Below are 13,073 nucleotides of genomic sequence, written 5' to 3'. Positions count from 1 at the left end.
TTTGACTTAAAGAAAACCACGTGTTTGGAAAATAAGATGCCGCCAGGAGAGCCCAAATCTCTTACCTCTCTTCTAGAAAAATAGATCATTATTTTCCTTCCCTTTTCTTTCCACCCATAGCGGAGCAGATGTTAACTTTCCAATAAACGGGGCAAAAAATAGATGAGAGACATTTCGCAAACTATCGCTGTGTAGGCCAGAGTTATCACTCTGATTTCAACTGGGACTATAAAATTTTATGAGCTATTAAATTGTCCTAAAGCTCCTTTAACACACAAACTCGAGTGTCTGAGATTACCCATTAAGAAAAAGTGGGTTATATCAGGAGAACTTTTACTACTAACACTCAATTGTGTTCAATCAATAAAACTTTTAACTAGCCTCGTTGCTTTGGGCAGATTACACGGGTCCTGCTGGGGACGGGCCAGCCAGTGGTCCTGGACACATCCTTGAGCATGGCCTTGGCTGGACGGCAGGGTTCTCAGCCAGGGCCTGTCACCTCTGAGCCTTCCTGAAGGTTCTGCTTCCTGCCTGGGCTTCTGTGATCGCAAGGTGGATTGAGCCGGGAGGTGGGGCTCAGAGGCCAACACGTCACGGGGGTGCCCACCGAGAACTCGGCAGGGAGCCCAACAGTCAGGTTGGGGGGGAGTCTGTGCCTCTGGGTGTCTCACCTGGGAGAACTGGGGGCCCCTCGGGAGTGGAGCTGCCTCCTCTGGGGTCGACCCCCCACCCCCACCCCAGCCAGAGGAAAGGAGCCATTGCTACTCAGGTGGTGCTCCTGAATCCCAGCAGGACCCTAACCTCAAAAGTGGGGACGGAGGCCCAGGGAGGCACTGGTCACCGTCGGTCTATCTGACCTTCAATCCTCCCGCAGGGCTGTTTGCCTGTGTCTGGTCTGCGGCCCGCGGGGGCTGAGCGGCCCTGGGCTGGGCTGGTCAGAGGGGGTCTGAGGCCCGAGGGGCTGCCCGGCGGGAAAGAGAGGGAGATGGGCAGGGCGAAGCTCGGGCAGAGGAAGACGGATGCTGAAGGGAGTAAACCTGAGGCTCTGGGCTGGTGTTCTGGCTGTGACCCTTCACCCCCTTGGTCTTCCCACCTGTAAAATGGGGCGAGAGCACCTGCTTCACGGTGGGTCCAGCGGACGAGATGGCCTCATACCTACTGTACTTTAAAGTGCTCAGTACATGGTGGCTTGACCGAAAAAGAAATTAGATTCTGCAGAAAAAAGGGAGAGATTTGGTGAGCGACAGTGGAAAGAACTGGGTTACTTAGCCTCCTGTCGGGAGAGCAGGGGCAGGGGCTGGTCGATGGTTGCCTGGCCACCTGTGCACGACAGGGAGGGTGAGGCCAGGGCCTGTGGCCTGGACTTCGGGAGTCCTGGCGAGCTGGGGCGGGGCCGGCGCGTCCCGTGGCCGGAGGGCCTGTGTTGGGGCAGGTTTAAGACCCATCCTGCTGCGGGCGGCATCTGCTCCCCCGGGCCCGTGTGATGGGAGAGCGGTGGGTGGGGAGTGGGGACAGAGGAGGGTGTGGCCAGGCCCCATGGCCTTGTCGGACAGGTGTCGGCTTGAGTCTTCCCTGCTTCCTGGGGGCAAAGGGGGACGCCTCGGGACGGTTCTGGGATGAGAATGGTCAGCCCTGAGCCACTGCAGCACCCGAGGCCTCGTTCCTGCCCCTCACATCCTGTCCACAGACCACGGGGTATGGGGGCCCAGGGACACCCGCCTTTCCTCCCTGCTCGGCAACCATCGTCCCCAAACCCCAGGCGCTCGGGGCCACCGGGAGGGCCTGCCTGGCGGCTGTCTACAGGGCCAACCCTGGAATCCTAACCCATTGCAACAGTCCAGTTGGGTAATTCCCGCAGGGGTGAACTCTGCCCAGAGCTTTGTTTCCCATCCAGCAACTGGATCAGTGCAGAAGCGTCTCCCTATCACTGTTTATGTGGCCGCCTCTAATCTCCCCTGGATGCCTCTGGAGCCCGCGTCTGTCTCCGGCTGCGTTCCCTGCGATGCTCTGGCCCCGAGGTCAGGGAGCCATTCCTCCCAGGCCTGCAGCCCAGCCACCGTGGTGCCTCCCGGCTGGGAGAGGGCCTGGGTCAGAGACTTCCCGGGGCGGCCCAGGCAGATGGGGCTGCGTCAGTTTGGGTTTTAGGGGGTGTCCCGGGGTTGGGGTCAGTGTGCAGACCTGGGCAGGAAGGCAGGCCTGCTGTCAAGGAGAGTTCTCTGCCAGACGCCAATTAGCCTGGAATTCAGAGGCCTGTGGCCTCCCCGCCTGCCTGGTGATAGGGCCTCAGATCCACTACCCACGACACCCCTTCCATGGAACCCCTTTCTGATTCTTGAAGTCCCACGACCCAGGGATGCTTCCGGGGGTCAGAGGGCTCTCAGCCTCCCACTCTCAGCTGGGTTGGGAAAGAGAGGGGTTCTGGATTGCAGGCCGGACCCCTGGGATCATGACCTAACCCCGCCACCGACTTGAGAAGGAGACGGTCAAGCCACTGTCCCACTGTGGGCCTTGAGAAGGGAGGGGAGCAGGGGGGCACCCCCACCCCCAGGTTGAAATCCCAGGTCTTTCTCTGATCGAAAACTCTAGGCCTTTGGCTAAAGTTTGGACTTGTAGGAGCTCCAGGTAAATAGTGATGTGTTTCCAGGACAAATTCACCCAGCAGCCCACTTTTCAGCTCTTTCCACTCTAGTATGAATCAGCTTTCCAGATCTGCTTGGATACAGAGCTGGGAGGGACCGGCACCAGGCGGGGGCACCGTGATGAGGGGAGTGGGGCAGATTGGGAGGTGCCTCCTGGTGAAACTGGACATCCTGAGGGTCCCTGGGAGGAAGGCCCAGGAGGAAGAGGAGGTGGGAACCTCAATCTGGGGAGCGAAGTTGGGAAAGAGAGGCCGGCCCTTGGAGCGGAAGCCCGTGAATGATGAGACCTTCCATTCTGGGGAAATGGGGAGCCCAGGGGGGTTGTTTAGGGAGGGAGTGGTAGGCTAGCACTCACATTTCGGGAAGCTGATGCTGGCAGGGAGCGTGTGATGGCTGCAGGTAGGAGAGGTGGAGGCGGGGCCCTGAGCTTTTCAGCGTCCACTGAACCCGGTGAGAAACGCCCAGCAGTGAGAGCGAGGGTAGGGGACTTGGGCTCTCGCTGCCCTTTAGCGGAGGTGGCTGTTTGACTGGGTGGCTTAGCCACATAGAGCCACCCCCAAACCCTCTGTGTTCTCTTGGGGGCGGAGAAGACATCCGGCTGCCCCAGGGCTTCTGGAAGCTGCTCCGGGAACACCAGCTCTGTGAGATGTTGATGGGGTCCCTGGGGAAAGGGATCCCGGGTAAGGAGGTCTCAGGAGCCCAGGTTCAGGTCGACCCCGCCTTTACTCAGCATCTCCTATAGGGCCCACAGCCCCTGTGCCGGGCAGGGCTTCTGCCTCAAACGTGCACCACCCTGGGACACCACGTGGCAGGGCCCTGCCAGGCACCCCTGGGCAACGAGGATGATGCCCTCTTGAACTCCTGGGGGTGGAGGGAGTGGGCACACCGGGCGCCAGCAGGAAGGGAAGGCCTGGACCTGCTGGGGTGGTGGGCGCTCCTGTCCCTCCCACGGCAGGAGGGGACACCAGAAAGAGAACTAGGGCTTCTGAGGTTACTGGGGGTGCCGGGAGCCCTGTACACACGTACTTCTGCTCGACCTTGCGGCGGCCCTGGTAGGCCAGGGCAGCGACACCTTACAGAGTGCGACACTGAGGCTGGGAGGGGCATGCGTTGTCCCCTGCCCAAGGCATCAGTCAGTCTCCTGACCCTCCCTCCTGCCCCAACTCTGTCTCCAGACAGACGGCCTCCTCCTCAAGGTGTTGCCCGGTGTCTGGGGTGGGTAGGAGGGATGGGCACCAGATTTCTGCCCATCCCCATGCCCCTCCCCCCTCCCCCCGGGCACTGTCATCTCTTCTTGGGCCTCCGTGGCCTGGGTGCTGCTCCGTCTCTGGGGTGCCACTGGGTCCCCAAAGTGCCATCCTGTGCCCCTCTCTCCTCCCCCTCCACGCTCAGCTCCCCGTTTCCCTCTCTTCCCTCAGCAGCCCCCCAGGGTCTTTTATTACAGGAGTTTCCTTAGGGGTCCCTGTGCCCCGCAGCGTTAGTTTAAATAGGCCCCGGCTGGAGGCCGCCACACGTCCACCACAGCAAGCTCTCTGTGCCTGGTGAGGCAAGGGCTTTGCTGGGCATTTCAAGGGGTGCAGGCTTGGGAGTCCTGTGTTCTGGGTGTCAGTCCTACAGGACCCCTCAGTGCTCTGCCGACCTGTCTGAGCCCGGGGCACCCTTTCCCTGCTCTCCAGAGGGAGGTGAGGACACTGGGGGCAGGAGAAGGGTCTCCAGGTTCAGTGTGACTCTGGGGGTGCTGCCACCCAGAGGCAGCCTTCTGAGGCAGGAGTGGGGTTCCGCCAACATCCAAGCCCAGCACAGAGCCTGGGGCTCCCTCCCCGTTGGCAGACTGACTGAACACGCTGGGGTGTCCCTGCTGCTGAGACGTCCCCTGCCCTGGACCCCAAGGAGGAGGACCCTGTTCCATCTGGACTCCTTCTCCTTTCACAGATATGGGAAGGGAGGCCTGAGAGGAACTGAGGGGACCCCGTGCATCCTCCCCACTGCAACCCCCTCTTCACCCTCCCCCCCTCCGCCCCCTCTCACCACTGCACACGTCCCCTGCACACGGGCAGGGTGGGGAGGCTTTGCCCTTCCTCCCAGCCACCACCTCTGTGGGTGCCCCTCTCCCACCCCAGGACGGGATGGACATTGCTGGCTCCCAAGAGCACCCACTTTCTTTCCGGCCTCACACCCCCCCACCCCACTCTCTCTCTGCCTCTCGGAGCTTGGGGGCCCCTGTTCCCGCCTTCCTCCCTTCCCAGGCTGGAGGGTGAGAGACCAGCGCGTGGCACAGCCATTCAGTCCTTGGGAATGGGAGCAGATCCTGGGCTCAGGGGCCCCATCCTTCTGTCCAACTACTGACTGTGTGGCTCGGACATGTTAGGTGCCGAGCTCCCGGGTGTGGCTCGGACGTGTTAGGTGCCGAGCTCCCGGGTTATGGGGACGAGAGGCAGTGCATGCCGGCCCCATGCAGGGGCAGCCCCCTGCCCGGCGTCTGTGGCCTTCAGGGCAGCGACAGTACGAACTGTGCGGACTCTGCCGGGAGACCCAGCCTGGCCCCCGGGGGAGCGCACAGCCTGGGAGCAAGGCCGCGGCCCAAGGACTGGTCCCCATGAGGCTGTCTTGGTAGCACGGCCCTGTCACCGCTCCCACCCTGTGCTTTACCCCTTCCCTCTCTGGCTGGGACAATACTTTGTGCCTTTGTCACTTTCCTGACATGGGGGAGGGCACGCCAGGCGTTAGCAGCCCTCTCGGGCCGGGACCAACGCTGGACCTACAGGAGGGAGTTCTGAACGTGTGGCCCGAGGGGCGCCGAGGACTGGGGACAGCTCCGGGCGTGTTACCCGCTCTCCCCCATGCCCTTTGCTGTCTTAGCTTTCCTGGGTGGGGCGGCTGGAACAGAAACCGCGGTGTCTCCCTCTCTCCTGGGCACATTAGAAAGTGGCTTCACTTGGCCTGTGGTTTCTGAGTGGTTTGGCTCACAGGTACCCGGAGGCACAGCCTGCCAGGGAGTCCCCCACCAGCAGAGGGTGGACGGGCTGGCAGCGCTGGCATTGGCTGGCCCTGCGCCCCTGCGGCCCCTCCCGGCCACGCATTTCCCAAGTGGGCCTCCTGGCCGGCCTGCGTCCTGCTGCAGCCAGGCTGGATGATGGTCCTTGGCCTCCCGGGGCCACCCCACGGGTTCGGGTAGGAATGCAGGACTCTGGCTGTTCCTGGCAACGCCGCTGAGATTGGAGGGGCAGCCAGTGATGAGCCCTGAGCCTCGGGAGGTGCTCGAAACCCTCGGAGAGGGGCAGGCGGTGGGGGGACCCCTCCCTGGGCGCCGGCCCGGCCTGGGGGCACCAGCCTCTCAGGAGGGAGGGGCGTAATCGTGGGGGCCAGGCAAACAGGACATCGTGACCTTCCCTCTGTGGGTTTATTCGTTCACTAAACAGGCATTGATTGAGCACCTACTGTGTGTGGGTGCTCTTCTAGCTGGCCCTCCTGGTCTGTCCCCCCCAGCCCCGTCCTCAGGCCTCAGGCGTTAACTGCTCCAGGAGCCTCTGCTCTCCTCCCTGAGGCCCCGCCACGGTCCCAAGGCCACTGTGTGTCTCCCGCAGTGCAGTGTGGCGCCTCCCGGCGGCCCAGGCCCTGGTTTGTGCCTGTCCCAGGGCTACCTGGGCCTGACTGGTGTGTTGACCCTCCGGGGCCCAGCCCTGAGTCGGGCCGACTGCCAGGTCTCGAGGCTCCTGAGTGATGTGAAGGGAGGGTGGGCTCCGTGGTGGGGTGGGGGGAGGTGATTCCTCCCCAGGGTGAGGCTGAGGGCCCCGAGGCAGTCAGAGAACGGGGTCCCACCTGGCTGCTTTCCTCCCGCCCACGGTGCAGAGGTGGGACTGGGGGTGGGGGGGCCGTGTTTCTCTGCGGAAGGCACCTTACCCCCAGCACGGGCTCTCATCCGATCCGCACGACAGTCCTGGGAGGGAGGTGGTGTTCTGCCCATTTTACTGAGGAGGAAACTGAGCCCCAGGTCGACAGAGCAGGGAGTGGCTGAGCTGGGCTGGATCCTGGTCTTTGCCAGGAAGGTCAGGCACCTCCCCCAGCACCTGGGGGAGGCCCCGTGGGAGCTCCTATACCCTCAGCACCATCATTACTGCGTAAAACCCTCCTGGATGAGCCGAGAGACCAGCGCGTGAGCGGGTCCAGGCCCCAGAGCTTGCTTTCCCGCCAGGCTCGCCTCTCGCCCACATCTCGCTTTCGGACGCCGGGCCTCCCTTAATTAACTCCCTGGGGAACGGGGCTCCCTGCTTCCTTCCAAGGGTGGCGCTAACCTGGGTCTCCTCCAGCTGGGTTCCTAGGGAAGGGGTGGGGCGAGCCGGGGAGCTGCTGTGTACCGCAGGCGAGCCACACGCAGAGACGCGGGGACACGCCCATGGGCACGAAAACACCCACGGGCGTTTGTGTTCACTCCCAGAGGTGTGTATCGACACACGCTCTCCCCGCTATGCATACGTGCGGCCCCCATATCTGCACACGCAGGCCGTGGCCAGGAGCGCAGGCACACAGGGTGACCCGTCACCACACAGGCGCTCCTGGGGCCAGGCGGTGGGCCGCCCGGATGCCCTCCTCCCGCCCACGCTCCCCAACCCCCAGCAGCTGGCCCTTCTTTTGCAATTCTTGCATTTATTTCACAGTCCTTTATATCGGCAGAGGCTTTCAAAACACTTTAGGCTTGTTTACTGAGCCGTGCAGGAACACTTTGTCCCCTTTCCAACTCAGCCTTCCAGAAAGATCAAGAACGTGCCCCTCTCTGGTGGGGCCAGCTGTGCGCTCTGCCAGGAGCCGCCCCCCTCTTCTTAAAGGGCCAGCTCGGCTCCCCCTCTGGGTGGGATGGTGTGCGCTTGGACCTGGGTCCGCTGACAGCCCCTCGCCCCGCAGGGGCTGCTGGCCCCCGACACTGGGTCCCTGGTGAAACAGAGTGTTGAAACGTTGAGACTGGGAGCCAGCACAAGGGCGACTTGAAGGCTCCCCCGACTCCGCGGACTTCTCAGACCGTTGATCATACCGCTGACGGAACAAGCCCCAATCTTATGATTACCTTGTAACCGAGATTTGGGAGGGACCCCTGCCTGGGTACCCCGACTCAGCTGCTCCCTGAAACAGGGTTGGAGTAATAGGGACAGAGGGACTTTCTCTCCTGTCCCCTCTGGAGGCCGATGTCTGCTGCCTCCCCCAGTGACTGTCAGCCCCCACTGGCAGGGGCCAGGCACCCTCACTGTCCCCAGGACCCACCCTACAGACAGCTGCAGAGGAGGTGCTGGAACCCAAGGGGACAGCTGCTTGAACCTGGGTGCTGGGGGTCCTAGTTTGAAAGAAAAGCAGAGCCGTCCTGTGGAGGGTGGGTGGGCCCCCTGGGGACAAGTTCCCCATTGCCCATCCTCCCCCACTTGGCTGTTGGTAAAGACTGACCTTTGTCTTGGTTCTTTCACATGGCCTCTCCCTGGAGACCCTTCCCCTGCCCACTGCCCCCTCCAGCACCTCCAGGTTCTAGCCTTGACAATGACCACCCTTTTACACCCAGCATACCAGACCTGCTTCCCCAGGACCCACGGCCTCCCGAGCTCGTGCATGGCCCATTTGGACGTCAACCTTGCTGGTGCATACGGTTCCATGCGGCTTGAAATAAATGAAGTTTGAGTCCACCCCACTCCTCTAAGGTCTGAGGAGGTTCGTCAGGGACCGACACCCATCAAGGAAGACAGACGGGAGAGGGGAAAGCAGGGCCAACCGTGGAGGGCAGGGTAGGGTGGGGAAGCAAGTAGAGTGACCGCGTGGTTGGCCCTGAATGCAATGCTGAGCTTCCTGGCAGCCAGGGCAAAAAGGGAGCTATGACGGAAGAGACGGTGTTTGTGATCAACAAGAGAGAAGTTTTTTATGACATTGTTTATTGAAGGGTCCTTCCGTCCAGGCCTGGACTGGCAGATTCTCTCGGGAAGATGTGGCCCACATTCCTTCCGAGGCTCTTGCCAAAAGCGGCTGTGAGAGGTGCCTGCCGAGGGATCAGTTTGAGTATTTGCATTTCAGCAAAAGGGAGGAGCCTGGGAGCCCAGCCTCAGCTCAGGGAGTGAGAGCAGTGGTGAAGCTCCAGGCTGAGTGAGGGTTGGCAGGGGATGCCCTTGAGGCAGAGGCTCTTGCGGGCCCTGAATCCGCAGAGCCTGGGTGTGCTGAGGCCCTGCACGGGGGTGAGGGGCCCTGGACAGGCAGAAGGTCACAGTGGTCATGTAGTTCTGGCCCACCTGGGGGCTACTGCAGGGACTGCTGGACCACCTACAAGATGTCAGTTCTCCACGGCCACAGGCAGGCCGGCTTCTGGCCCCAACCTGGAAGCTAGTTCACTGTGAGGCCTCAGACAATTCCTGCCCCGTCTGGGCCCCTGGGTCCCTCAGCCCAGGTCCACTCTAAATCGTGCCTGGTGAGACGGCACTGCCTGCCCAGATGGCCTCCCTCACCCCTCGCTCACCACTTCCTCCTTTCCGTGGGCCTCATGCCCCACGCAGGTGGGAAGGGACGAGGTTCTTCCGGGGTTGCTTATGCGAGGGGGGACCAGCCCCGGTGCGGTGTGTCCTCGTCTCCTTAGCCCACACAGGGACTCAAGGCCCAGACACTGGCCAGGGCCTCCTCCCCCTGGGCCTCCACTCCCCACTCGAGTCCTACGCACTCCACTTGCCCGCCTGCATCCTCACCGTGCTTTCCTCTTGTCTCTCGAGCCCATTTTCTCTGTAGAAATTGCCCTGTGGCTTCACATTTGGAAAGGAAACAGCCGTGGCGTGTGCCGGGCCGGTGCGGGATGGTCCCCAGACACTCCCACCCCGTCCCTTTCCCCGAAGGTCTGGGAGAGGCTCTGGGCTGGGCGGAGCCCCTAGTTCACCCCCAGCTGTAGCTGGGTCTGATCCGTAGGCACCGAAGACCCTGGGACAGAGGCAAAGGGTCTGCTCTGTTCTCTCACTGACGGGCCCCACTGTCCAGGTGCCCTGCCCCCCGGAGTGCCTGGTGTGCCTCTGGCCCGTCCTGAGAGCAGGGGGCTGCCCTGCCCAGCTCCAGGGGCCCTGATCAGTGTTGATACTTGAGGGCAGGACATCTGTGCAAGGAGCTGAAGCAACAAAAGCTTCCTGTGTCTGTGGGGAGCTGCCACCTGAACCCTCCGGCCGCTCGTCGGGGCTGGCGTGGGCAGGGGGTGTGGGACCAGCGTAGCATCAACACAGGGGAGCTCTGGGGCCTCGGGTCAGACAGGCTTGTGCGGGCCAAGAGGCTGCCCCCCTGGGCCTTGGTTTCCTCACTGGAGGGAGCAGTGCCTTGCCCAGCGGCGTCCAGGGTGGAGGCAGTCAGAGGAGGGCCCAAGTGAAGACACCAGTGGCGCCCTTGTTGGCGAAGTAGAGGAGACGGAAAAGCACAGCCGACCCCAGAGGGCCAGCCCCCATCTTCCTAACTCGGTGCCCGTGTTTGGGGCTCCAGGGCCGGCCTGGGGGGAGCAGAGGTGCTTCCACAGGCCTTCGTGGCCAGAGGCAGGCCCTAAGGGGGCAGTGCTGTGCGCCGTCCAGACCACTGCTCTCGGGGCTCCCTCCTGGTGCCGCTGGACGTCCCCTCTCCCAGCCAGGTGGCGTGGGCCTTTCGCCCCTGAGCCCGCTGGGCGCTGTTCCCTGACACGTTTCCAGGGCGGGGCGCCAGCAGGGATGCCCAGCTTCGGACCAGGCAAATGCATCCCTTCGGGGCCTGAAGAAAAGTGGAAAAGCAGGGCCCCTCCTGACCCTTCACCACCCCACAGGCTTCTCCAGGAGGGGTTGGTCTCTGCACCAGGGGACCCCGTTATGGGACCCTGGTTATGGGAGAGGGACTCTGTCCGTTCTGGCCCGGAGACCCCGGTGACCCCAAAAGTAACCACCAAGGAGGAGGGATCCTCTGAAGCACTGACCCCTAGGCTTCCTCATCTCTGCTTGAAAGGATGCATCAGCTCCTAGCGGTCACTTGCCTCTGGCTGTCCCTTCCTGTCCTTCCCACTCTACAGCCGGACAGATCTTTCTAGAATGCAGATCTGACTGTGTCCCTCAGGGCCTCCACATCTTCCCCTCGCCCTCTGGAGGATGTGCGGGGGCCCTGGGGACCCTACCTGGGCTGCCTCCCCCTCCTCCTCCCCACAGGCCTGCCGTCCACACCTCTGCACTCGCTGTAACCCCCGTCGGCAGCATCCCTGCCTTCGTCTGCCCAGCGCACTGTGCGTTCCCCTCCACCTCCGCGTCCAGCTCAGCTGTCACCTCCCCGGAGCTCCTGTCCCCGACGGAGGCCCTGCCCCCGTGCCCACAGCCACTTCTCGCCCTGGAGGGCGCCCGGGCCGCGCTTTCACTCTCCTCTCCCCTTTTACTCCACTTGCTGTGGCTCCCGGGGCCCAGGTGTCCGGGTGCCGGGCCGGCCGTCTGGCGCTTAGGCTTCCCCACTGCAGCCTTGTCCCTGCAGAGGCAGAGGCAGCGGTCAGGGTGCATCAGGCCCGGGGTCCCGGGGTACTTGGGGCTCAACGCGGCCTGGAGAACCCCTGCGGTGTGGACACGTCCGCCTGCCTGTACCTCTTCGGGCAAAGGCCACCCCGCGCCACGCCCAGACCTGCCCCAGGCTAGGTGCCCGGCTCACCGGGACTGGCGAAGCCCCTTCCACTTTCCACCTGAACACGTTCTGGTTTCTGCTTGTCATGTAACAGAGGTGGCCACCCACTCGCGGGAGGGCTGCGAGCTTTGGGGCCCCGCTTTGGTTTGAATCCCACCTTCCCACTGTGCACGGTGGGACGTGGTACAGGCACCTTCCCGCTCTGAACCTCAGTTCTCCTCTCTGCAGCGTGGGGGCAGTCACTGGGGGAGGGGTGCCACCCCACGGGGCTTGTGCAGGTTGGGCTGGGGCTCACTGCAGGCTCCCAGGCTGCTCGTGGCTTTGATGGACCTCTGCTGCAGGCGGAGCAGGGGGGACAGCCACAGTCACGGCCACAGCCCCTCACTTGCTCACGTGCTGTTGTGGGCCTTTCTGTGCTGGTGAGCTTTTGAAGTCTATGTGGGGTTAAACACAGGGTATTTGTGGGTGAGCTGGATGCCCCTCCAGCTGGGGGTGCACTTCTCCTGGGTGGGCAGAGGCTGGGAGTGGGGGACCTTGGGAGCTCCCCAGGTCGTGGGTGAGCCGACCCAATGAGCCAGGACCGAGGGAGCAGCTGAGCTTAATTAGACCACAAACGGTGAGGAACTCCAGTCAAGGATCAAGGGAAAACTTCATTCCTAAGGAGGCCGGCAGCGTGGGTTTGATTTCCCTGCCCCATTCAGTTCAGACACGGTTAACTAGGCACCTACTGTGTGCCAGGCTTGAACGGGCTCTGCATTGCCGAAGCGCACGGTTCCATAGGGATGGCCCCAAGACGGGGGCCCAGGAGGCCAGCGAGTGCCGCAGGCGGGGAAAAGGGACTCTGCAGGGAAGCCACAACCTCCGCCCCGGGGACCAAGGTCAGCATCCCCAGTGCCGAGTCCTGGTGTCAGCACGTGCCCCTGGTAGGACGGGGTGAGAAGGGCACCTCACCTCTGGGGTCTTCCTCTCAATCCCGACCTCCACCCCAGTCTCACCATGAGAATCTCATCAGACAAAGCCCAACTAAGGGCCATCCTACAAAACCCTGGCAGGCCCTCCTAAAAACCGCTAAATTCACCAGAAACAAGGAAAGTCTGAGAAGCTGTCCCAGTCCAGAGGAGCCCAAGGGGATATGATGACTGAGTGCCATGTGGGGTCCTGGATGGGGTCCTGGGACAGAGAAGGACATTAGGGGGAAAACTAAGGAAATCTGAATAAAGAGTACACTTCAGTTATTAACATTCGTTGATTACTTGTAGCCAACGCCCCACACGGACGTAAGATGCTAATAATTAGGAAAACGGGGTAGTGGGGAGATGGGAACTCAGTACAACTGTCTCCATTTTGCTGCAAATCTTAAACTGTTCTAAAAAAAAATAAAGTTTACTAAGAAAAAGGAGGATCCAGAGCCAGGAACACAGAGGAGGGGGGTGAGATACTGCAGCCCCATCATAAAACAGCTTGAGGCCCCGAGAGATTCTGCGGTGAAGGTCGAGTTTCACTTCGCCTGACCCATGAATCCCACCCGCATTTGCCTGTGGAACGACTTCCGCTTGAGGAACCTCCACCAGCACTCTGACAGCCGGTTCTCTGAGCCGAGTTCCCTGAGGAGCCCCGGACAGGGCACTGGAGCCTCGCGATCAGCGGGCCCCCTCCCCAGTCCCAGCCCTTCCGGGTGGGCAGAAGGATGAGTGACCGCCGCAGGGGTCAATCCTGCCCTGCCACACCCACTCTTCTGTACTCCTGGGCTCCACAGGGGAGGGCGGGGTCTGGAGGGAGCGGATTGGACTTGAACTGGAATCTCAGGGGAGACCTTGGCAA

Source organism: Phocoena phocoena, chromosome 6, assembly GCF_963924675.1.
Source record: "Phocoena phocoena chromosome 6, mPhoPho1.1, whole genome shotgun sequence".
NCBI classification, from domain to species: domain Eukaryota; kingdom Metazoa; phylum Chordata; class Mammalia; order Artiodactyla; family Phocoenidae; genus Phocoena; species Phocoena phocoena.
This window is presented reverse-complemented; position numbering follows the sequence as displayed.